Here is a 26,153-nt window from a genome sequence, read left to right as displayed (position 1 = left end):
TTCACAAAATGATCACCTATAACAAGAGCAATAACAACAACTCTATGAGTTGAGATATCTTGGGGACCAAGCCACAGTGGAAAACATGTTGATGGACTATCTTTGCTTTGAAAAATAACTATTACACTATACTTGTTAGCAATGAGAAAGCTTGTGACCGGCATAATCAACCAACGATCTTTTGGTGCGGAACGTGATCCATTGAAATTCAATGAGTGATGTATAGTGTTTAAATCGTAATAAAAAATCTGTGCGTACTCAGCTGGGTGTGCTAACAACTCATTCTATAAATCTAAGCGGATTTGATGCCAATTCTCTTCACTATAACCGAGACATGCAGCTATTGCACGAAATCCACAATTTCCATCTCCCCTCACGTTTTGTATATTTGTGACATATAGATGAAATTCATACGAAATTTCATTCATAAGTGGATTTGAATTATACATTACTTGTTCTTGGTTGAAGTACGAGTTATGCATCGATTGTTCCTGATTAAAGGTTGAGTTTAACAATGGAGGTTCTCGGAACGAGTACGTACAGTGCCAATCCGGTTTCTTGTTTAGATCAAACAAATTAGACGACATATAATCGGGCGTATAATGACGACTCATGGTTATGAAATTCACATATCATTTTTATCTTCCAAGAATTATCTACTGACGAATATTTACCATGTAGGCTAAATGGACAATTAATTTTTTTGTCCCAGTTTTTTTTTTTTTTTTTTTTTTTTTTTTTTTTTTTTACATTTGTGTACTTTTGTATGTACCTCCACGGTCACATTGAAATATAATATTAAAGTTACGTTTAGAATTTTTTATGACGATGACATAACCTAAAGTATTTGCCACATTTTGCTCCCAATCCATCAATTCTTAAGGAGAATTGAACACTTGACAATTATATTATTATCAGTAGCTAACAAATCCACTCGATGCTAACATTACTATAACAATATACTAATGAATTTATACAATATTAAAGTTACATTTAGAATTTTTTATGACGATGACATAACCTAAAGTATTTGCCACATTTTACACCCAATCCATCAATTCTTGAGGAGATTGAACACCTGACAATTATATTATTATCAGTAGCTAACAAATCCACTCGATGCTAACATTATTGTAACAATATACTAATGAATTTATACAATATCCGTTTTGAATGGTGATGTGTCATCGAAAAAATAATTACTTTCATCTGCTTTATTTGTGTCCATTGGATGGATATCCGTTTCGAACGGTGAAGTGTCCAACCCTAAAGACTTAAGGTGCTTATATATGGTGCAACACCCTAAATTAGGGTTTCATTAGGTCACTTGTAAGCTTCGTATGAGATTTCCTAGTTCTTTTGTCATTTTTTAGGTTTTTCTAATACATATTACATTATGATTAATTTACTTAATTTTACTTAAATAATGGTTTTAGCAATGGGTTAAAAAAGTTATAAATTGATTGAATGTTAATAATATGAATTTTGAAAATAATAAAATATATTATTAACGTTTTGATGATAAATAAATTTATTGAAAATGGTTAGAATGCATACATTAACATTTTAATTGATATTATTTTGAATATATATTTTTAAGATTTTTAGTATTTATTTTTATATGTGTATTTTATATAAAGTTGTTGAAATTAAAAAAAATAAAAATTAGAAGAGTTTGTTTTGTAACTTACATCTAATTGAAAGGGAATAAAATGAAAAATATAAAAACAATTGAAAATAAAGAATCGAAAACAAATATGATGATGGCTTGATTGTCTACTGATTGCTTATACACGAATAAATTCGTGCTAATAGGAGCACTCTTAATTTAATAGGCTAGACAACCAAATCACAACAGAAAATACAAAACAATAAAAAAAAATTAAATGCTTCATAGTAAATATGAATTGAAAAATACTCAGTAATGGCATGTATTTGTTGTAGCTATGCAATTTTGCGATTGCTTGAATACGTAGGTTTTACACACTATATATTAAACTTTGTATAAGCGATTTATACCATGATACGTAACTTTTGCGACAATGAAACAAAAATGAAACTAAGCGATTTAGTCGTTAAACATCTAAACAAAAGTGAGATATTTGGATGGAATAATACTAACATTTGAATATTAGTCGGACTCTCTTTGACGTCCATAGATTAACTTATTTTTTAAGTTTGTGAAATCATAAAAATAGTTTATTGTATTTTATAATTTGGTTTATAAGTTAGTTTTTTTAATAAAATATTTGAAATAACTTATTGATACGTCCATAGATTAACTTATTTTTTAAGTTTGTGAAATCATAAAAATAGTTTATTGTATTTTATAATTTGGTTTATAAGCTAGTTTTTTTAATAAAATATTTGAAATAACTTATTGATAAACTAACTATAAGGCAAGTGCCACAAAAATCATTAAGTTTACACGGAAATTCGATTTTAACACTCCGTTATTTTTTTTGTCTTAAATTTGATACTGTGTTTCTAATTTGTTACAATTATGACTTTGATGACATAGTTGAGTTTTTGTTTTGTTGGTTTGCGAATACGAACGAAAAAACAAAGGTTTTTTTGGTCTAACTGGCTAAATAATCATTTTTTTTCTGTTGCTATTTCATTGTAACTAGGAAAAGGACCGATGATTCGCATGGGTCAGAAATGTTTTTTCAATCTAATATCATTAGATTGCATCGGACTAGAAATTGGTTGTCATCTAGTCATCAAATTCACCAAAGCATTCTTTTCAATTTCATGCTCACAATAGCAATTACAATTTATAATATACCAATAAAATTGGATTAAGTGTGAAAAATCAGAATCTTTGTTCAACTTATTGAATCAAAAGCCAAACCCCCAAATTTTGGATTTCTAAATGTCAAAACGAATTGCTTAGAAGCTATAACTTACTTACATACAGATGAATTCCAAAAGCATCACATATACTTATTAATTGCAATTTTTTTTTGTTAATATGCTTACTGGCCCATTAAGCATTGAGTAAAAAAAATTAATCACAGTCATATGTAATGAAACTATTAAATTTTTTTAATAGTTTTAATCATTGAGTAAAAAAAAGTTACCCTGATAGCATGTCAACAATGCATTTTAACAAAGCCATAAAAGTATACAATTTGACCAAGTTGTAATAGAAAAAGAATTACACTAAACCTGCAAACAACAAACACAAATAGGGAAACTCCTCCACTTTCGTTAGATTCCATTATGTATCATTCGCCTTCTTTATTTGTCCCATATGAGAATAACATTTAATGGTCTAATAAGCATCATATATTTAACAAATAAAAAGGATAGAAAAGACATTTTACAGTTTTAAACCTTGTTCCATCCAAATTGTATGTAATTTTTTTATGAATGACCTTGTGCATCTTAGCCAAATCTTGAACCCATGTTGTCGTTTATGATGACCTGTCCAGTACCTGTCCGAAATGTAATAATTTAAGGAATTATAAAGAAAATGAGATAATAAATACATAATTAACAGAGTAAAACTGTATTTGTTTAGTAAATGAGACCTGACCACGAATCAAAATTTACTATACCGGGTGAAAATCCATGTCCTAGACATCTGAGCCCTACTTTAGTGTCATCACTACAGGTTCAGGTAAATCATCAGATGAGTATGAATTGTAACCATCACTTTGATCATATTACCCAAATGGTAATTCCCATCTTCCTAGGGGGAGCAATTCCCATATTCAAATCCATTGATTCACTATTCCTGTTACAAAATAATTAATAAAATCATCACGAAATATATTGAATTAATTGGTATTCTATAGTTTTTACCTCTACTATTGGTCTCATCTTCATATTCATATAAGCAAGGTTCAAAGTTGGTGACTACTTCTCTTCCATTGAGGAAGAAGATTAAGATACATATGTCTTGATCTAATAACCTGATAGAAAGATACCATTCGGTCTCACCAGCTCATCCGTCTGCAATCTAACCAATTCCAACTCTGAAGAAGATTTAGAAACATGTTCATATGAAAAAATAACATGATTGATGATTGATGACAGATAATAGAAACATGTACAAAGTTGCGGCATATTTGATCTATAACAGATAATAGAAACATATTACCTTCTCTTAGGCATTTCCACAAACACTGCATATGCACTTTCCTTTAGCATATTAACAGCCTCTGTACACCAATCTTTTTCAACCGACATGTAGAATCTATATAGTTGAATTTCACACATAGAGTACCTATTCTCGTTCAATCTCTTCTGTAAAACAGTAGGTATGTCCGTTTGATGCCTGTTTTCTTCAGACTGAGGAACTGAGCACAGAAGATGGAAGCAACCCCGCTATGGTAGGTAGTAGCAAAGGAATTCAAACCCTTTTCAGAATCTTTGAAACCCACATAAGACAAAAACAAAATCAGACATCGATGTAACCTGAATCGAAATCATTAGAAAGACCTTCATGTCCGACTGGTATCTTCTTGGAGAACCGTCGGCATCAAACAACAACTGACAGCCGTACCGACGGTCAGTCGGTCTTCTTCTCCATGTGTACAGTCGATCTTCTTCTCCAGCCGAAGAACACCAAACGATAAGCTTCTCCGGTCTTGTCGACAAGACATGAAAGAAGGGAGACAACATAACAATTGCCAAACAGAAGTTGTCGATGACACCACAAAGCAGGACAATTGTAAAACCCAATTACATAACCCTAAAGAAAGATGTGAAAAGAGAAAAAAATACCTGTCGTAAGAAGAGTTAGGAGGAAGAAACACAGAAACTGTCACACCCCAAAACCATAGAACGACGGAAACGTTCTGGGGCGGAGTAGTAGTAAACAAGCAACAACATCATCCATTGCATTAATAATATAATTTTAATACAAGAGTGTTCTGTCAAGTTATATAGACACCAAAATATAAATCAAAATGAAAAACGAGTCTTGAACGAGCTCCATCTTCTCTAAACCTTACATTGGTACCTGTCTACTATTGACCTGAGGATACAAGTTATTTTGAAAGATAGTATCAACTTTAAAGCTGGTGAGATCATAAGTATTTTAGTGTCTGTATTTGTAAGAAAGTATTTGTAAATATGTGAAGTGTAAGTATGTAAACGTTTTGAACCTCCTAGAAAACCCTATGTTTCCTACTAAAAGTAGCCTTCTACCAAGGCATCTAGTATCTGTGTGTGACTCTTGTAAGAGTGTGTATTTTCCCAAATCTGACTATCATTAACCAAAAATATAGTTTTTACATTACCTTGCATCGTGTGAATGTTCACGAAGTGAATGTAATGGGAAAATAATATAGTATTGTAGTATTGTAATAAGTAACTACTGCTGTACTAACTACCTTATATCAAGTGTAATTTAAAGTACCATGTGACCGGCCTGTATCTTGCTACCGACTCAATAGAAAAAAGACGATGTAAGACGTCGTAAGAAATGACATTTGGCACCCGTAGACTTGCAAGTTCCACTGTAGCGAGCAGCAAGGTGTAGGATAGTCAATCCAGTATAGATCTATACGCAAAATCATACGCTCCCCAATTAAGGAGATCCTGGATACAAAAACGGTCATGGCAGGTAGTGCCATCCCCCGTTTAGTGGCTCACATAACTGCATGAATGTATATGTAATGTATGTGCTAGTTGTATTGTGTGTTCTTTCTCTGTCTAGCCTGTATGTATTGTAATGTTCTGCGTGTACTAGCTGTATTGTGTGTTCTCTCTCTATCTAGCAAGTATTGAAATGTACTGTGTGTACTAGCTGTATTGTGTTCTTTCTCTATCTAGCAAGTATTGAAATGTACTGTGTGTACTAGCTGTATTGGCTCATGAATGAACTGACTCATTGTATGATTCATTGTTCTAGTAATAGTATTAGTAACTTCCTAAACTACGCCTATCATAGTTTACTAGTAATATGACTTGTACGTATGAACATGAATGTATACCCTTGCTACCCAAGGGTATTGAATTGACTGATAGAACGTTTATGTCTATATATGTATACATAATATATAACTAATATTTAGAAGACCTTCGGACGAATAACCGATGCCCTAAAGCCACATCCAAACAAGGTAAAGGAGATAAAGTGAGCTAGCCTTCCTAAGTCCTTTAAACATTACTTATATAACTATACATATACATGCATGCAATTGACAATATAAAAATATAAAAGAAGTTTTGTAAAACCTATGAAAAGTTTAATAACTAAGAAATGATGACTTGATGTCAGTTTGTAAAACGATTTGAAAGCAGTTTGTTTGATAAGAACAATTTAAAGTATAAGGAAACCTTTGTTTGAAACACAATTGTAACAGAGTTTGAAAAGAAACATTCAGTATGTAAGATAGTTTGATAAAGAGTTTTAAACAAGTAAAAACGTTTTGAAAGCCATTTGAAGTAATCTATCCGGTAAAACAGCTAAAAGAGTAGTAAATCCATTTGTATGCTACTTATTAATCACATGTGATTGATATGATAACTAGCATGATTCAACTTGTATCCCCCCATAAAAGCATTTAAAAACATTTAAAATATTGATTAACAGGGGTATGAACTCACCTACAGTGAGTGGTTTGGATGAACGGGCTGAATAGGATGCTAAGTGTCAAGTGAAGACTTAAGCACACACAAGGATGCTAATTAACATATAATAACACATATATGTATTCAATTAGTCATTAAACAACTAATTAACCAAGTTAAGACATCCTAAGACATGTAAAACACTTGATTTAAGTGTTATAAGTCCTAAGGAATGCATCTAAGGGTTCTAGGACTTGGCTATTAAGTTTAGGGTTCAAGAGGATCCTCTATGGGAGTTTACGGTTTTGTGACCATAAATCATTTAGTTTACGGTCGTAAATGATGGGTGTTGAGCATTCTAACACTTCCTAAGTGTACATGCAACCCTAATAACCTTGGATCTATGTTTGTCTAATAATCATGCAAAGTTGTTTTCCAAGGTTATGAACCTATCTAGCATACAGGGGTACAATTTTCTTTGTATAAAAGATAGAACTACATACCTTGTTGTTGAAAGCGTTCCTTGAAACCTTGTGAGCCTAGCACCTCATGTGTGATGCCTCAAATGCTTCACACAACACCAAATGCAAAGTATAAAGTTGAGAGAATAATCTAACACACTCAAAACCGGCCAAGCCCTCTTGTTTCTCTAGTGTTTCACTAGTGTAGCCGATTTTGGGGAGAGACATGGTCCTTATATAGTGTGTTGCATTAGGTAAAACCCTAATGTAACATGAATCTTCATTTCTCAATCCATGGGTTAACTCCATGGAACATCCTATGGGTGGAACCCAACTTGATAATCCATAGAGACTTTTAGCCTACTATATAAGATATGGAAGATTTACATAATCTACCCATATATTTAATTAGTTATTCTTTTGATCACTTAATTAATTCTAAATTAATTCTTGATCAAAACTAATTAAATAATATTATTAATATATTAGAACTTATAATATATTAATAAACTATATGTGTTATTTCTCTCATTTAGTTTATCCAATTGCATGGTGCCATGCAACCCAAATGGACCATGCCGGGTCGGCTAAAGTATTTACCAGAAATAGTTATGGACTTAGACACCTTATCCAACAGTCTCCCACTTGGATAAGTCTAATAACTGTAACTGCAATACTTTAGGAACCGATCGGCAATCGTAGCTCTTTCAAGGTCTCTCGGAACTGAGAAGATGTTGATACGCCATTTAAGATAAGTGATCATATAATCCTCTGTTCTAGATATTATCCGGACAAATACATGGAACAATGTCTTACTTATTGTCCAACAGTTTGTTTCCCGATTTCCGATTTGTTTGACAAAGAACTTAATTGAACACATCAACTTAGTTTTGACCGGGCCCGGTACATAGGTGAAAACAAAATCATCGAGGGGCCTATATATCAGCTTCTAATCCAAGAAGGAAAAGATAAACTTTGACTCATATGCTTGTTCTACCACTCATTGGATTACACACAAACACACGTTTTATAACATCGAGTTACCAATGCGTTTTCGTACAATCAATGCATAACCAACTTGTAAGTAACAAATCATATCTCTAGGTTTGAAGACTTATATGATATTACCGTCTCACGATCACTCGAGATAAAATTCCATGAAGTGATTCCAGTGAGCGTGGGTTGATTCCAATACTCAGAACTTATGAGCACTCATGATTGTTGTAGCCATGTCCAACACCTTAGACCTCTGCAACCAATCATGACAGTCTTGATTCATACCTACTTCTGACATATGACCGACTATGGAGGTTCGAATAATATGATATACCAAACATAATTATTCTGGAAGTCAAAACATGCAAAAGAAATATAGTAAACGATTGACAAAAGATAGTAACACTTTACTCATAAATAAACACAACTTTTATTCATCATCAAATGTCAATTACACTTTACAAATTTCATAATTTATCTAACCACTAAAACTTGTATCATCCTTCTGCCCTATGCTCCGAGCATGATGGAGATGCTTAACCCTACTCAGTCCCTTCGTAAGGGGATCTGCTGGGTTCTCATCCGATGATACCCTCTTAACCACGAGGATTCCTTCTTCTATGCGATGTCTGATAAAATGATATTTTCTGTCGATGTGTCTGGATCTACCGTGATCCCTTGGTTCCTTGGCTAAGGCAACAACACTTTCACTATCATAGAAAATTTACATGGGCTCCTTTATAACTGGTACAACTCCAAGGTCTCCAATGAAGTTATTCAGCCATATTGCCTCCTTTGCTGCCTCGCTCGCTGCTATATACTCTGATTCACAAGTGGAATCATCCATTGTCTCCTGCTTGGAACTCTTCCAAGTGATTGCTCCTCTGTTTAAGGTAAAGACCCAGCCCGACTGAGAGCGGAAATTATCCCTATCAGTTTGGAAGCTAGCATCACTATACCCTACAACTCTCAAGTCATCACTCCCACCGAGGGTAAGGACCCAGTCCTTAGTCCTCCGTAGGTACTTGAGGATATTCTTTACCACAGTCCAGTGAGCCTTGCCAGGGTTCCCCTGATACCTGCTAACCATGCTCAAGGCAAAAGCTACATCAGGTCGAGTACACGTCATAGCATACATGATCGGGCATACTGCTGAAGCATAAGGTACATGACTCATTTCTGCTATCTCAGCCTCGGTACTTGGGCTTTGTGTCTTACTCAATCTGGCATTACTTTGGATGGGTAACTCTCCTTTCTTGGAGTTCTGCATGCTGAATCTCTTCAACACCTTGTCCAAGTATGTACTTTGACTAAGTCCAATTAGTCTTTTACTCCGGTTTCTCAAAATCCTTATCCCTAGAATATAGGCAGCTTCTCCTAGGTCCTTCATAGAGAAACACTTCCCAAGCCAGGACTTAACTTCCTGCAGAGTTGGGATGTCGTTTCCTATGAGTAGTATGTCATCCACATACAATACCAAAAAGCTAACTATACTCCCACTAGTCTTGACATACACACAAGATTCATCTTCACTCCTAGAAAAGCCAAATTCCTTGACCTTCTCATCAAAGCAAAGATTCCATCTGCGAGGTGCTTGCTTTAATCCATAAATGGATTTCTCAAGCTTACACACTCTATTAGGGTACTCGTTGCTGACAAAACCTTCTGGCTGACTCATGTAAACATCTTCAGTCAACTTTCCATTAAGGAAAGCGGTTTTGACATCCATTTGCCAAATTTCATAGTCATGAAATGCAGCTATGGCTAACATAACCCTAATAGACTTAATCTTGGCTACTGGAGAAAAGGTCTCATCATAGTCCACTCCAGGAATTTGAGAGAAGCCCTTTGCAACCAGTCTAGCCTTATAAGTGTGTACATTACCATCCATGTCGGTCTTCTTATTGAAGATCCATTTGCACCCTAAAGTCTTACGACCTGGTACATTCTCAACCAAGTTCCAAACTTGATTGTCATACATCGATTGTATCTCGCTATCCATAGCCTCTTTTCATTTAGTAGACTCAGGGCCTGCCATGGCTTCCGTGTAGCTGTTAGGTTCATCCAAACCTACTAGTGTCTCATCACTAATAAGTGTCTCACCTTCCGCAGTAATATGGAAACCATAGTAATGCTCAGGTGCATTCCTAACTCTCGTGGAATGCCTCAGAGGTACAGACTCGTCAATTGGCTCAACAGGAGTTTCCTCCTCAAGTTGAGGGCTAAGGTTTGAAGTTCCTTCATCGCTTGACTCTTGAAGTTCTTCAAGGCCAATTTGCCTCCCACTGTCTCCTTGGCTTATAAATTCTCTCTCTCGAAAGACTCCTCTTCTAGCTACAAAGACCACATTATCACTAGGTCTGTAGAAGAGGTAACCAAAGGATCTTTGTGGGTAGCCGATGAAAATACACCTCTTGCTTCGGGGTTCTAGCTTATCATGAGAATCGCGCCTCACAAAAGCCTCGCAACCCCAAATCTTGATGTGGTCTAGTTTGGGTACTTTACCAGTCCACATCTCGTGAGGAGTTTTGGCAACTTTCTTTGTAGGGACCAGATTAAGGATATGGTGACAGTCTCTAAGGCATACCCCCAAAATGAGATTGATAGCGAAGCTCGACTCATCATGGAACGAACCATATCCAACAAGGTTCGATTACGCCTCTCAGCCACACCATTCAACTATGGTGTCCTGGGAGGTGTCAATTGTGAGACAATCCCACATTCCCTAAGATAGTCAAGGAACTCTGAACTAAGATACTCACCACCTCGATCAGATCGAAGCATCTTAATGCTCCTGCCCAATTGATTCTCGACTTCCTGTTTAAATTCCTTAAACCTTTCGAAAGTCTATGACTTATGCTTGATTAAGAAGACATATCCATATCTACTCTAATCATCAGTAAAAGTCAAATAATAATGATTAGCATCCCTTGTGGCATGTTTGAATGGTCCACACACATCCGTGTGTACAAGGTCCAACAAACCTTCACCCCTCTCACAAGAACCTGTGAAGGGTGACTTTGTCATTTTTCCAAGTAAGCATGATTCACAACTATCATCTGACTTTAGGTCAAATGACTCCAAGATTCCATCCTTTTGGAGTTGGCCTATGCGTTTCTTGCTTATATGTCCAAGACGACAATGCCATAATGATGCTTTATCCAAGTTATTATTATTGACAGAATCAATACACAATACATTATTTCCTAAGTTATCAACCACAGATACTGTTTCATACACGCCATCACAAGGTAATGCTTTAAAATAAAGAACATTATTAAAGAAAGCATTAATCGAACCAACTTCATTATAAAATGAAAAGGTGAAACCATGTTTATACAATGCATGAAAGGAAATAATATTTCTTGCCATTTTCAGCATGCGAGACGCATCGGGCTGAGGGACGATATTAGTTTTACAGATTAGATAGTTTTCCTGAAACTTGTAAAATGTAATCGACGTTTGATGATGAATAAAATTTGTGATTTATTTATGAGTAAAGTGTTACTATCATTGTCAATTATTTACTATTGTTTCAGTTTTGCATGTTTTGACTTCCAGAATAATTAATTTGTTCAAACCTCCACAATCGATCATACGTCGGAAGTAGGTATGAATCAAGATTGTCATGAATTGGGTTTGTAGATGCCTTAAAGGTGTTTAGGCATGGCAATGGTTGCTGCAACATTCATGAGTACTCATAAGTTATGAGTATTGGTATAAACCCATGCTCACTTGTATCACTTCATGGAATTTATCTCGAGTGATCGTGAGACGATAACATCATATAAATCTTTAAACCTAGAGATATGAGTTGTTACCTATGAGTTGGTTGTGCATTGATTGCACGTAAACGCATCAGTAACTTGATGTTATAAAACGTGCCTTTGTGTACAATTCAATAAGTAGTAGAACAAGCATATCAGTCGAAGTTTATCTGTTCCTTCTAGAAATAGAAGCGATATCCGGGCCCCTCGATGATTTTGTGTTGACCCATATACCAGGCCTGGTCAGAACTAAACCGATGTGTTCAGTGAAGTTCTTCGTCAAACAAATCGGATAATCGAGAAACAACTGCTAGACAATAAGCAAGACATAGTTCCATGTGTTTGTCCGGCTGATATCATGAGAACAGAGGATTATGTGATCACTTATCTAAAATGGCGCTTCATAGTTCGACAGAGTCTTCATTGTTCGAGGGAGTTTTCGAGAGCTACGATTGTTGGTTGGTTCCTGAAGTTATAGGCAAATATAGTTATTAGACTTATCCAAGTGGGAGTCTGTTGGATAAGGTGTCTAAGTCCATAACTTATTTGGTATATACTTGACCCGACCGGCATGGTCCATTTGGGTTGCATCTCATCCAAACTATTATGGATAATTTTATGAGAGTTATACACATATGTTTATTAATATATTATGAGTTATAATATATTAATATGGAGTTACGTTATTTAATTAGTTTTAGTCTTAAATTAATTATGGATTAATTTAGAGATTAAAAGGAATACTAATTAAATTATGGGCTATTTGTTTTATATAGTGTGGGCTAATACTCATTTGTTAATGGGCTAGGCTTATGTGGAAGTCCATGGATGATCCATGGAGCTTTTAACCCATGGATCCTTGGAATAGGAAAAGACATGGGTTATTAGGGTTTCACCCTAACCATGCATACTATATAAGCATGCTTATGGAGCATGAAAGAGAGCCTAAGATAGCCTAAGAGAAAGCTAGTGTTCTAGTGTGTGTGTGCATGTGTGTGGCCGAAAATACAAGAGTGTGTATACTCTCTCAAAGTTTTCCAAGAGTTTGTGGTGTTTGTGATTCCATTTGAGGCATTCACACTATTGGTGCTTGGCCCTCAAACTCCTAAGAACCCAACACAACAAAGGTATGTAATCTCTTCTAACTCTTTTATGTTGAAATGTTCCCCATGCCATGTTAGATAGGTTATAAACCTTGGAAAATTATTATTTTGCATGTATTTAGACAAACATAGATCCAAGGTTTATTAGGGTTGCATGCACACTTAGGAAGTGTTAGATTGCTCAAAACCCAACAGTTTGATGTGAGTTCTGCAACCCTTCATAAGAAGTTAGATTTTGTAGCATTTACATTTTAATTATGTACTGTTTATTTTGAAATAATGGACTGCTTGTTTATTAGCATTATATTATTAGAATTAAATTATAATTTTATATATCTATTAAATTATAATTTTATAGCTTTATTTAGATAAAAAAACGGTGAAGTAAGAGATAATTCTCATAACTTAAAGAAAATGAGATTATGATGAATAAAAATAAAGGGAGTAAAAGATTACACCATACTCTCTAAACAATTATTTATTTTAATTATATTAATTACTTTAATTGTTAATTTTCTGAGGTGTTGTTTGTTTTTTGTAAAAAATTCTTCAAACCTTTTATTGTTGCGCGGCCGAACATATGCGCAATAATTTCCATCTCCTAGCATTCAGTACTTCTTAATATGAAGTACTTGGAGTCAAAAACATTTGCACATGTTCTGTTTGGGATAACACTTCTATTGTCACTTCCAATTTTTTTTTCTTGCTGAAATCTTGCTGAATATTGATTATATGTTGTCGAAATCTTGCTAAATTCTTGTTTTACCTTTTTTTTTTATTTATACTTGCTGAATTTTTTTTTTTCGTTTTTTTATATTGAATAATGATAATTTTTTTAGCTGAAATATCATTATTTTTTTGTTTAAATATCATAAAATCTTGCTAAAATGTCATATATTACTAAATTTTTGGTATATAAAATCAGTTTTATTTTAATTTTTTTAATATCTGCAGCAGCATGCAGATGTTAAAAACACAAACACGCTTCTTATTATAGTCTTCAGCCGTTTGGTCCACTTTTCTGCTGCAGAAAGTTGTAGAGGTGGTCAGCAAAATTAATAAATTTTTGCTTTAGAAAAAGAAATAACACCTAACTGACTTGCTCACCACCTTGAATATGGTGCCAATAATAAAAAAAACAAGAAAACAAAACACCAAAGACCGAAAAAGAAAAAACAAAAAAAAAACCCAAAGAAATGAAATATTGTATATTTTATTTTTATTTGTAATATTATCACATATTTAAATGGAGAGAAGTGTTATAATTAATAAAATTAATAATATTTTAAAGGAAAATCGACTAAACTAACCATTAAAAACGAGGTTTTTAAAAAATAATCATACTTTTTCAGTTTTTAAAATATAATCATTTTTTATGGAATGTTTAATTTAGAAGTACTCTTCATATTCGGGAGTATTATTCATCTTTTTTTAGTTTTCTTTTTTAATTTTTAAATTTTCACATTTTTTATTTTGGATTCTGAATTCTAAATTTCATAATATTTAATGTCATTGTTTTTAATAAAATATCTAATTTTATGCATTCATATTGTATATAATTAATATTATTATGTTTGTTTAACTTTTTGTTAAGAAATTTGATTTTTTCTTGAAATTTCGGAATTGTTATTCGGATTTCGAACTTGTTCTTGAAATTCATAAGTTTTTTTTTTCCGAAGTCCAAAATTTTAGTCCGAAATATATAGTTCCGAATTTTAATCTGGAATCTGGAATGTCATTCGGAGTTAGTCAAAAAATATCTTTTCTTGGTCTGAAATGCCTCATTTCGGACAAAATAATTATTTTTGCAAAAAAAAAAAATTTGGGTTATTTTTTTTTCTAATACACTTTAAAGTTGTTAAGTTACTTAGTTTTCCTATTTTAAAACATATGTCAATATATAGAACCATAAAAGGATAAATAAGAATATATATATATATATATATATATATATATATATATATATATATATATATATATATATATATAGAGAGAGAGAGAGAGAGAGAGAGAGAGAGAGAGAGAGAGAGAGAATTAGGTTCAAATGTTTTCATTATCTATTGTGAGTCTCTATGATTGATTCTGGACCAATCATTTTAGTTATTTTAAAAAAGTAATTAATGCTTATTAAATGTTGAAGATGTAATTAATACCTATGAAATTTTCAACATTAATTACTTTCTTAAAATAACTAAAATGATTGGTCCAGAATCAGTCATACAAACACACAATAGATAGTAAAAACAAAATAACCTAACCCTATATATATATATATATATATATATATATATATATATATATATATATATATATATATATATATATATATATATATATATATATATATATATATATATATATATATTAAAATTTTCAAAAAAAAAAAAAAAAGAAAACTGAACAAGTTAGGAGTTGATGGATCATAAATGTTTTTGGCAACAAGCACTTTGAATAATGAATACTTTTGTTTTGAGCATCGACACAATATTATCTGTAATCTTGACAGTAACATCACTTATGCCCCCATTTATTTAGATTTATTTACTTCCAGATAAATAATGTTTTATTTTCTTATATTATTAATCTCGATTTACCATACTTTATGAAGTTCTAAAAGTTTTAAAAATGTTATACATGTTTTAAACATCCAACCCGATATTATTGAACTCATAATTAGTAAGAAGCTGTCAATCAAAACATTACAAGGTAGTTTATGGGCATTTTCGACAAAATTAATTGGTAGCGGATAGTTTGTAGTTGATAACTTTTTATTAAACACTACGTGAAATAGCATTTGAATTTGAAACATTTTATTTAAACTAAACGCTAGAAACTTATAATGTCAAACAAGACTTATAGCAAATGAGGGCTTTTACGTTAATTAATCAAATATATACTAAACATTTGAGAGGTAGCTACTATAGAGTACAAAGTGATCTTTTTATCCAATTCTCATTAAAATAATGATATTCCAATAAAATTAATAATCCACATAGTAGTGATGAAGGCCAAGGAACCAGAAGATTCCATTGGAAATCGAGCTTAGGCTAAATGGGATGTACCTGAAACCATGCAGTGAATATGACGCGAAATGTTGTGTCCACACATGAACACCGCCCTAAATGGCTTCGGTTAACGGATGTTCACAGACATCGTGATTGGTTCAAGCCTGGAACGATCAATTGACCGTTGAAAGTTTAAAAAAAATTAATACTTTTTTAAATTTAAACCAAATCATTTTTACCTATAAATACTAACTTTTCTATATATATATATATATATATATATATATATATATATATATATATATATATATATATATTTCACACTACAAACACATCTATTTCTTTCTATACTCATAACTCTTCATCAATTTATTGTGGATCAACATCAAAATACTCCAACACTCCAAACAACCCAAACGATCCATACACACATGTTGTTGGATACATGAACATGTTAACATATTCAATTCAACAAAAAGTCCTATTCACCAACCATCTATTCCCAAAAACTACTTCCAACAACCATACCCACAACAATTCCAAGCTTTGCAACAACAACATTCTCAACCTCAACCTCAACCTTTTCCACCCTAACCATCTAAACCCCAAAATCAAGTCCTATATCCTCAAACCCAACTTACAAACGTCGTTGATCACAATGAAAGGGTCTAAGAAAATCAACCACCACCAACAAGAATACAAATGAAAGAAAAGGCTAAAAGGATGGTCGGGTTGGACCGAAGACGAGGAAGCAATGTTAGCGATAGCTTAAGACAAAGAAAAAGGAAATAGGAAATCACAAGAAAGGTTATGGAATCTTGTTGTTAATTATTATATTTGTATAGTGTAGGCTTTTATATATTATTCATAGTACATGGTCCTTTATGTAAACTCATTGTACTCTTTTATTATTTAAAGCAATCAAATACATTTAAAACCCTAACGGGCATTTTCACTAATCAACATGGTATCAGAGCTAGATTTTACTGCTCATGATCATTCCTCTGTCGCTGCTATATGCTACACACCTACTGAACTCTCCTTGGGTATATACTACCATCAAGCATTGCACACCAACCTACTATCGACGTTGTTGTTATTGTCAATTGCTATTGGTCCTTCATCTTGGAGAAGTAAAATCAGCCTGTATTCTGTTCTCCTTCCGCCACTCTCCTCTCGTTTTCAACATCAAGATTGTTTACCTATTTTTCAGGCTATATTAATCTTGCCCAAGGTTTGTATCTTGATTGCTATTAAGTTCTTAATTTATTTCATTTGTTTCTTTTGTTTTTTGGATTTATGAGTACCATACCCGTTGGATCATCTTCTACCATGCCGACTGCCAATCAGCTTGTCTATGCAGTCATTAATGTTTATAATTAATTTAGCTTCAAGTTAACTGTTGATGGATCGAAATACAAACTATGGCGTCACATGTTTCTTGATATTTCCAAAGGTGTCAAAGTTAGTGGCCATATTACTGGCAAGTCCAAGCCAAATGGTGAAGAAGATGAAGATCAGGAAGCTACTGATTTGCATGTGAAGTTATGGTTTTACTCAACATTCGATCTTAATTTCTTCAAATAATTTCAAGTGACAATTGTACCGTGAAAGACACGTGGGAAGAAAATTGCAGAATTTTTCTTAAATAATAAGATGTCACGTATGCTTCAACTTCAAGACCAATTTCGCAACACCAAGAAGGGTGCCTCCACCATCACCGAGTTTTGCCATGCATTGAAGAATCTTGCGGATGATCTTTATGATGTTGAATCACATGTTACTAAAGTTGAGCTTGTAATGCAAATATTAAGGCAACTTCCAGCATTCTATCATAATATCGTTGATGTGATCAGAAATACCAAGACGCTTCCTTCTTTTTTAGAAACCAAGGATATGCTCTTACTCCATGAAGCACGAGAAGAAAATATGGATGCTATGCTAGACTCCTCCAACTCTGTTACTTTGGCCCTATATTTGATGTCCTCTCAATATGGAAAATCAAAAAATAAATGGAATAAAAACTGTAATACTAATCGGGGTGCTTCCAAGGGGAGGAGTAATTCTAGTTTGTCAACTGTTACTAAGAATTTTGCAGGTTCGCAAGTGGGACAACAAACTCAATTTTCAAGTATCTTGGGGACAAATCCTAGAAACATAACTTTTTTCTTGCTCTGTAACAATGGACGTGAGTTCAAAATCAATTCAAAACTGATATTAAATTGTTTCAATGTGAAAATTGACGCGAGGTCAACAACCATTCTCCCCTTTCATATCTTTAAACTCAAGGTATAACCAATCGCTTCTCTTGTCCTTATACGTCTCAAAAAATAGAAACGATGAACGCTCCATTCACACAATTAATAAGATCATCTGCACTTTTCTTTTTCAAGCGTCTCTTCCCACCAAATTCTATTATGAAGCCCTTCTCATTGTAGTTCATACTCTGCATATCCTTCCTACCACCACTATTTCTGTGAAAACACCATTTGAAATTTTGTTTGGGGTTCTTTCTCTCCTATGACCATCTTCTTGTCTTTTGGTCTCTTTGCTACCCCAGTACATCATATATTGCTCCTCAAAAGCTCTATCCCCGCTCTATTGCATGTGTATGTCTTGTACTTTTTTAGATGACAAAGGATATCGATGCCTTGACCACCTAGCATGTCATTATCTCTCGACATGTCATATTCGATGAAAAATCATTTTCCCTACTCTACTTTTTGTTATCCTCAATCCTCCTCCAAGTATGATTCTTTTCTCTTAGACGATGATGCCATTCCTTTGGTTATAACCTCTACTCCAGCTGTCTCTTCACCCGACCTTCCTTCTTCGGGGTCTTCTTCCATTGACATGTATGAGTAAGCCCCTTCTTAACCTTCACTTCCTCTCTCTACTACTCCTAATTTTAACTCGTCATCTAGTTCTAATAATCACTCTATCACCACCTGTTCTCAGATTGGTTCCCTCAGACCACGTCGCACTCTCAATCCGTATGGCACGACTGAAGTCATTCCTATACCTCACTCCACTGCTCAAGCCATGTGTGATGTTAATTGGAAATCTTCCATGGAAAGGGAAAAGTCTTCCCTTAATCATAACCACACTTGGGATCTTGTTCCTAAACCTCCCAATGCTAACGTAGTCGGTTGTCATTGGCTATATCATCACAAGTTTGTTTCTCATGTCAAACTTGATCGCTACAAAAGTCATTTAGTTGCGCAAGGTTTCTCCCAACAACCTGGTCATGATTTTGATGACACCTTTAGCATGGTTATCAAACCCGCAACCATTCACATTGTTCTTAGCATTGTCATCTCGTGCAACTGGCTTATTCATCAACTTGACGTAAATAATGCTTTTTTACATGCTAACCAAATAGGTTTACATGAAACAACCTGCTGGTTACATGTACCCCCATCATCCGGATTACACGTGTCGTCTTCGCCAAGCCCTCTATGGTCTCAAATAGGCACCTCATGCCTGGTATCAACGGTTTGCTTCTTACATCTCCACTATCAGTTTCCGAGTAGTTGATCTGATAGCTCAATCTTCACCTTTCATTGCGTTTCTGACACTATCTATCCTCTTCTATATCTTGACAATATCGTTCTTACTGTCTCTAACACGTCTGGGATCACACAAGTTATTTCTCATCTATCGACTGAGTTTGCTATGACAAACTTAGGTCCCTTGTCTTTTTTCTCCACATTAGGGCTACTCATTCCATTAAAGATTTGTTTCGTTCATAAAATGTGTTTGCTAAGGATATTTTTTCTCATACTAAAATGACCTCTTGCAATCCTTGTAGCACTCTGATAGACACTAAACGAAAGCTTTCTCCCTTTGCTAATATGATTCATATCCTACCTTGTATTGTAGCTTGGCAGGGGCTCTCCAATATCTGACATTCACTTGTCCCAATATTGCCTACGTTGTTCAGCAGATCTGCCTTTTTATGCATGATCCTCGTGAATCTGACATGCTCGCTCTTAAATGCATTCTTCATTATCTACATGTTACTATTGTTCAAAGTCTCTTCATTCGTCCGTCTCATGTTGATATTTTGCTGTCTTATTCTGATTCCGACTATTCTACAACATGTTGGTTTACCTTTGGGTTCTGTGTTTATCTTGGTGATAATCTTGTGTCATGGTCTTCAAAACGTCCACACATCATTTCACGGTCTAGTGCCAAAGCTGAGTGTAGGGGTGTAGCTAATGTTGTCGCTGAAGTTGGTTGACTTCGTAATCTTCTTCTTAAACTAGCTTTCCCTCTTTCTCGTACGACTATTGTTTTTTGTGACAATGTGAGTGCTATATACTGAGCATCAAACCTAGTTCAACACCAAAGAGCCAAACATGTGGAAATAGATTTATATTTTGTTAGGGAACGCGTTGCCATTGGTCAGGTTTGCGTGTTACATGTTTCATTTTCTCATCAGTTTGTTGTTATATCTACTAAAGTCCTACCTACAATTTTTTTTATTGATTTTCGGAACAATTTACGCATTCATGAACCTCATCTTAAACTGAGGGGAGTGTTAATTATTAGCTTTTATATATTATTCTTAGTATATGGTCCTTTATGTAAACTCATTACACTTTTGTATTATTTAAAGCAATGAAATACATGTAAAACCCTGATGGGTATTTTCATTAATAACCACTTGTTTTACACCACTTTACATGCAATGGTAAAGGGTCCCCATTAGACGACAACACGGTCAACGTAAAATGGCATGAGCTAAGCTAAATTCACACCAAATGTAATGAAATTTAAAAAAAAATCAAATATACACAAAATTGGGAGCAAGGAATTCAATATTTTATCGGCCACGCTCAAACAATACAAGTTTACCAACAACGATAAACTGTTATGCCACCAAAAGACTGATGGGTTTGAGCCAAAAGAACATCCTATGTGCTCATGCAAACCCTAATGATTGGATCTAGGTTTCTCTAATTGTACATGCATTTATCCAAGACTTTCAAACCCTAGATCTAATGAGAAGAATTCGAAATTAAAGGTACAAATCAGATCTAGATCATCACCTCTTGTTGCTTGCTTAAATCTTCTTGTCTTTGAAGCTTAGAGTCACAAGTGTCACTCCTCTAATGGCTTACAAACACCAATAGGAAAAGAATGATCTTGGAGAGAGGTTAGAGGCTTCTTGAATTCGGCTCTATAGCTCTTAGGAATAGGGTAGCCGAATTCTGAAACCTTAGGGTCCTATTTATACTGGAGCTGCTAGGGTTTCAGTCAAAAACCCTAATGGACAGCTTAAACCCTAAGCAACCCATGGAACCTTCTGGAATACAAACCATGGATGAAAGTATGATGGGCTCTCATCATAATTTCGTTCACCCCTTTAATCCATTAAGTTTCCCAACCCAAAATACAACTATCACACATTTGACAGTTTAAGTCCCCTTTGTTCAATTAATCTCTTTTAGTCACCAAATAATTCCTAATTAACTTATGACTAATATTAATTAAATAATATTATTTCTCTTTTAGTATATTAATAAAACATAATATCTTCTCTCTCTCCATGAATCACCCTGTCAAGTTGCTATGGTGAAGGCAACCCAAAAGGACCATACACAACCGGGTCAAGTATTTACCAAATATAGTTATGGGCTTAGACACTAATCCAACGGTCTTCCACTTGGATAATTCTAGTAACTACAAATGTAAGCACAATCCGATTAGCAATTGTAGCTCTCAAAGACGCTGTCAAACTCTGATCTTATCAGTAACCTGTCCTTTAGATAAGGGATCGTATAGTCCTCCATTCTAGATATTGTACGGACAATTACATGGAACATAGTCATACTTATTGTCCAACAATTTGTTTCTTGATCTCTGATTCGTTCGACATAGAACTTAATTGAACACATGAATTCAGTCCTGACCAGGCCTGACACACAAGTCAAACCAAATCATCGAGGGGCCCTGATATCGCTTTTACCCTCTTAGGATAAAAGGAACAAATAAACTTCGACTTATATGCATTTACTATCCACTAATCAAATCATACACAACAATGCGTACTGATGCGTTTACACATTATCAATGCATAATCAATCAGCAAACAATAAACCATATATCTAGGTTTTAAGACCATATGATATTATCGTCTTGTGATCACTCGAGATAAATTCCATGAAGTGATTCCAGCAAGCATGGGTTTATTCCAATGCTCAAATCAAACTCATAAGCACTCATGAACGTTGTAGCAAACTTTTGCTATGTCTAATACTCTTTAGACAATCTACACACCAATTCATGACAGTCTTCATTCATACCTACTTCCAACATATGAACGACTGTGGACGGTTCGAATAACTCTTATTATTCAGGAAGTCAAAACATGCAAAATGAAATAATAGATAAACAATTAACATAATATAGCAACATTAGTAATAAATAATACTCTTTTATTTAATCATCAAATGTTAATTACAGTTTATCTATTACACGTTTCTAAACTATCTAATCTAAACTAATATCGTCCTTCCGCCCGATGCTCCTAGCGTTTTTCAAGTGCTTAACCCTGCTCAGTCCCTTCGTAAGTGGATCTGTTGGGTTATCCTCTGACGATACCTTCTTTTATGAGGAGTCCTTCTTCCACCCGATGTCGAATAAAGTGATATTTTCTATCGATATGTCGAGATATACCATGATCCCTTGGTTCCGTGGTCAAGGAAACTGCTCCTACATTATCATAGAAAATTTCCATGGGCTCCTTTATGGCTGGCACAACTCCAAGGTCTCCAATGAAGTTCTTCAACCATATTGCCTCCTTTGACGTTTCGCTCACTGCGATGTGCTCTGATTCGCACGTTGAATCAGCTACGGTCTGTTTCTTGGAACTTTTCTAAGTCACTGCTCCTCCATTAAGGGTAAAGACCCAACCCGACTGCGAACGATAGTTTTCCCTGTCGTTCTGAAAATTGGCGTCACTGTACCCTCGCACCTTTAAGTCATCACTCCCACCGAGGACTAGAAACCATTCCTTGGTCCTCCGAAGGTACTTAAGAATGTTATTAACTGCGGTCCAGTGCGCTTTTCTAGGGTTTCCTTGATATTTGCTGACCATGCTCAAAGCGAAGGCTATATCAGGGCTAGTACAAGTCATAGAATACATAATCGAGCCAACTGTGGAAGCGTATGGTACTCAGCTGATTTCTGCTATCTCGACTTCGGTACTCGGACTTTGAGTCTTACTCAACTTGGCATTACTTTGGATCAGTAACTTCCCCTTATTTGAATTCTCCATACTAAAACGTTTTAGTACCTTGTCCAAGTAAGTATTCTGACTATGTCCCATTAGTCTCTTACTTTTGTCTCTCACTATCCTTATTCCCAAAATATAGGAAGCCTCTTCGAGGTCCTTCATAGCGAAGCACTTCCCGAGCCAGGACTTAACCTCCTGCAATGTCGGGATGTCGTTTCCTATGAGTAGTATGTCATCGATATACAATACGAGGAAGCTAACTATACTCCCACTGGCTTTGACATATACACATGATTCATCCTCGCTTAGTAGAGAACCAAACTCTTTGACTTTCTCGTCGAAACAATGATTCCATCTGCGAGACGCTTGCTTAAGTCCATAAATGGACTTCTTAAGCTTGCACACTCTATTAGGATGCTCTGCATTGACAAAACCTCTGGCTGGGCCATGTAAACATCCTCTGCCAACTTCCCATTAAGGAAAGCGGTTTTGACATCCATCTAACATATTTCATAATCATGAAATGCAACAATGGCCAGCATCACCCTAATAGATTTTATCTTGGCAACCGGTGAGAAGGTTTCATCATAGTCAACTCCGGGAGTTTGAGTGAAAACCTTCGCGACCAATCGCGCCTTATATGTGTGCACATTCCCATCCATGTCGGTCTTCTTCTTGAAGATCCACTTGCATTTGACCATCTTACGTCTGGGCATGTGGTCAACCAAATTCAAAACTTGGTTGTCATACATGGACTGAATCTCTCTGTCCAATGCCTCTTTCCACTTTGCAGACTCCGTGCCTGCCATAGCTTCCTTATAGCTGTTAGGTTCATCCAGATTCGCTAGTGTACTATCACTAATGAACGTATCCCCTTCGGTAGTAATATGAAAACCATAAAACTGGGGTTGAACCCTAACTCTATCGGAACGTTTACGAGGTAAGGACTCGTCAATCGGTTCAACCAGAGTTTCCTCCTTTGGTTGAGCGCCAGTGTTAGAGGTTCCTTCATTGCTCGACTCTTGAATCTCTTCAAGATCGATTTACCTCCCACTGTCCCCTTGGCTTATGAGTTCTTACTCTCGGAAAACCCCTCTCCTCGCAACAAAGACAACATTGTCACTCGGTCAATAGAAGAGATATCCAAAGGACTTCTACGGGTAGTCGATGAATATACACCGCTTACTACGAGGTTTGAGCTTGTTGTGTGTCTCTCATCTTATGAAAACCTTGCAACCCCAAACCTTGATATGTGCCAACGAGGGAGCCTTCCCTGTCCACATCTCGTGAGGTGTTTTGGCAACCTTCTTCGTAGGGACTAAGTTAAGGATATGGGCGGTAGTCTCTAAAGTATACCCCTAGAATAAGATAGGTAGTGAAGCATGACTCATCATGGAACGAACCATGTCCAACAAGGTTCGATTACGCCTTTCAGCCACACCGTTCATCTGCGGTGTCCTAGGTGGCGTCAATTGCGAAATGATTCCGCATTCCTTAAGATAGTCGTGGAATTCAAGACTTAGGTACTCTCCTCCTTGATTGGATTGAAGCATCTTGATTTTCCTTCCCCACTGATTCTCCACTTCTTGTTTAAACTCTTTGAACTTTTCAAAGGCTTCTGACTTGTGCTTGATTAAGTAGATATACCCATATCTACTATAATCATCGATAAAAGTCATGTAGAAGCGGCTCGCATCCCTTATGGTTGATCTAAAGGGCCCACACACATTGGAATGTATGAGATCCAACAGACCCTCACCCTTTTCACAAGTGCCAGTGAAGGGTGACTTGGTCATCTTTCCAAGAAAACAAGACCCACACACTTCATCGTCCATATGGTCGATTGACTCCAACACTCCATCCTTTTGGAGTTGTGCTATGCGTTTCTTGTTAAGATGTCCAAGATGACAATGCCACAAGCATGCTTTATCTAGATCATTGGATGAATCAATACACAACACATCATTTCCTAAGTTATCTACAACCATCACAGTTTCATATATATTCCATTACAAGGCAATGCTTCAAAATAAAATACACCATTAAGATACGCATTAATAGAACCTTTTTTCATTCTCAAATGAATATCTAAAACCGTGTCTTTACAAACCATGAAATGAAATGATGTTTCTTGCCATATCTGGCGAATAGCAACAATTGTTTAAATCTAATCCTAATCCACTACTAAGAATTAAAGAGCAAACTCCGATCTTGGTAACAGGCGATGGTCTTCTGTTCCCCATAATCAAATTAATCTTCCTATGATCCACATCCCTATCTCTTCTTAGGCCCTGCAAATCAGAACAAATGTGAAAACCACATCTTGTATCAAGTACCAAAGAAATGGAATGTGATGAATCATTAGATTTAATTGTGTAAATACCTGCATAGGATGGCTTGATCTTCCCATCATTGATTGCTTGTAGATATTCTGGGCAGCTTCTCTTCTAATGCCCTATTTTGTGCCAGTGGTGACACTCTGCCTCCTTGGGGTTTGAGTGGGGTTTATCAGAACCAACTTTGGTTCCACTAGAAGAGGTGCCATCTTGGGACTTTCCCTTGTGGTGGCTCTTTGAGGGAGCCTTCCTCTTCTTACCCTTCCCTTGCCCAATAGCCAAAATAGGGGCAATAGTTGGAGCGGGAGTTGATGCAACGGACTTATCCTTGAGATTGCTCTCAGCAGTCCTAAGCAAGCCTTGTAGCTTTCTTAAGGTGACCTCTTCCTTATTATATGGTAAGTCATGTGGAACTGGTTGTAGCAGGGAGGTAGGGAGTGAAGGATGATGTCAATCGCCAGCTCTTCATCAGAGTTAACATTTAACTTTAGCCGACGATCAACATATCTCTGCATCTTTTTCAGATGAGCGGTAAGTGACTCTCTGTGACATCCCTATTTTTTTTCACGGCCAGAAAAGACCGATTTTTCTTATGCTTTATAAAAATCAGAGTACTTCTTTTCATAAAAATGTTGCGGAATTTGTTTCCAGAAAAACACGATAAATACGTTATCAAAACATTTTCGAAGAAACGTATTTTATTCATTTTAAAAC

The sequence above is a fragment of the Lactuca sativa genome, chromosome 8 (assembly GCF_002870075.4).
Source record: "Lactuca sativa cultivar Salinas chromosome 8, Lsat_Salinas_v11, whole genome shotgun sequence".
Lineage (NCBI taxonomy): Eukaryota > Viridiplantae > Streptophyta > Magnoliopsida > Asterales > Asteraceae > Lactuca > Lactuca sativa.
This window is presented reverse-complemented; position numbering follows the sequence as displayed.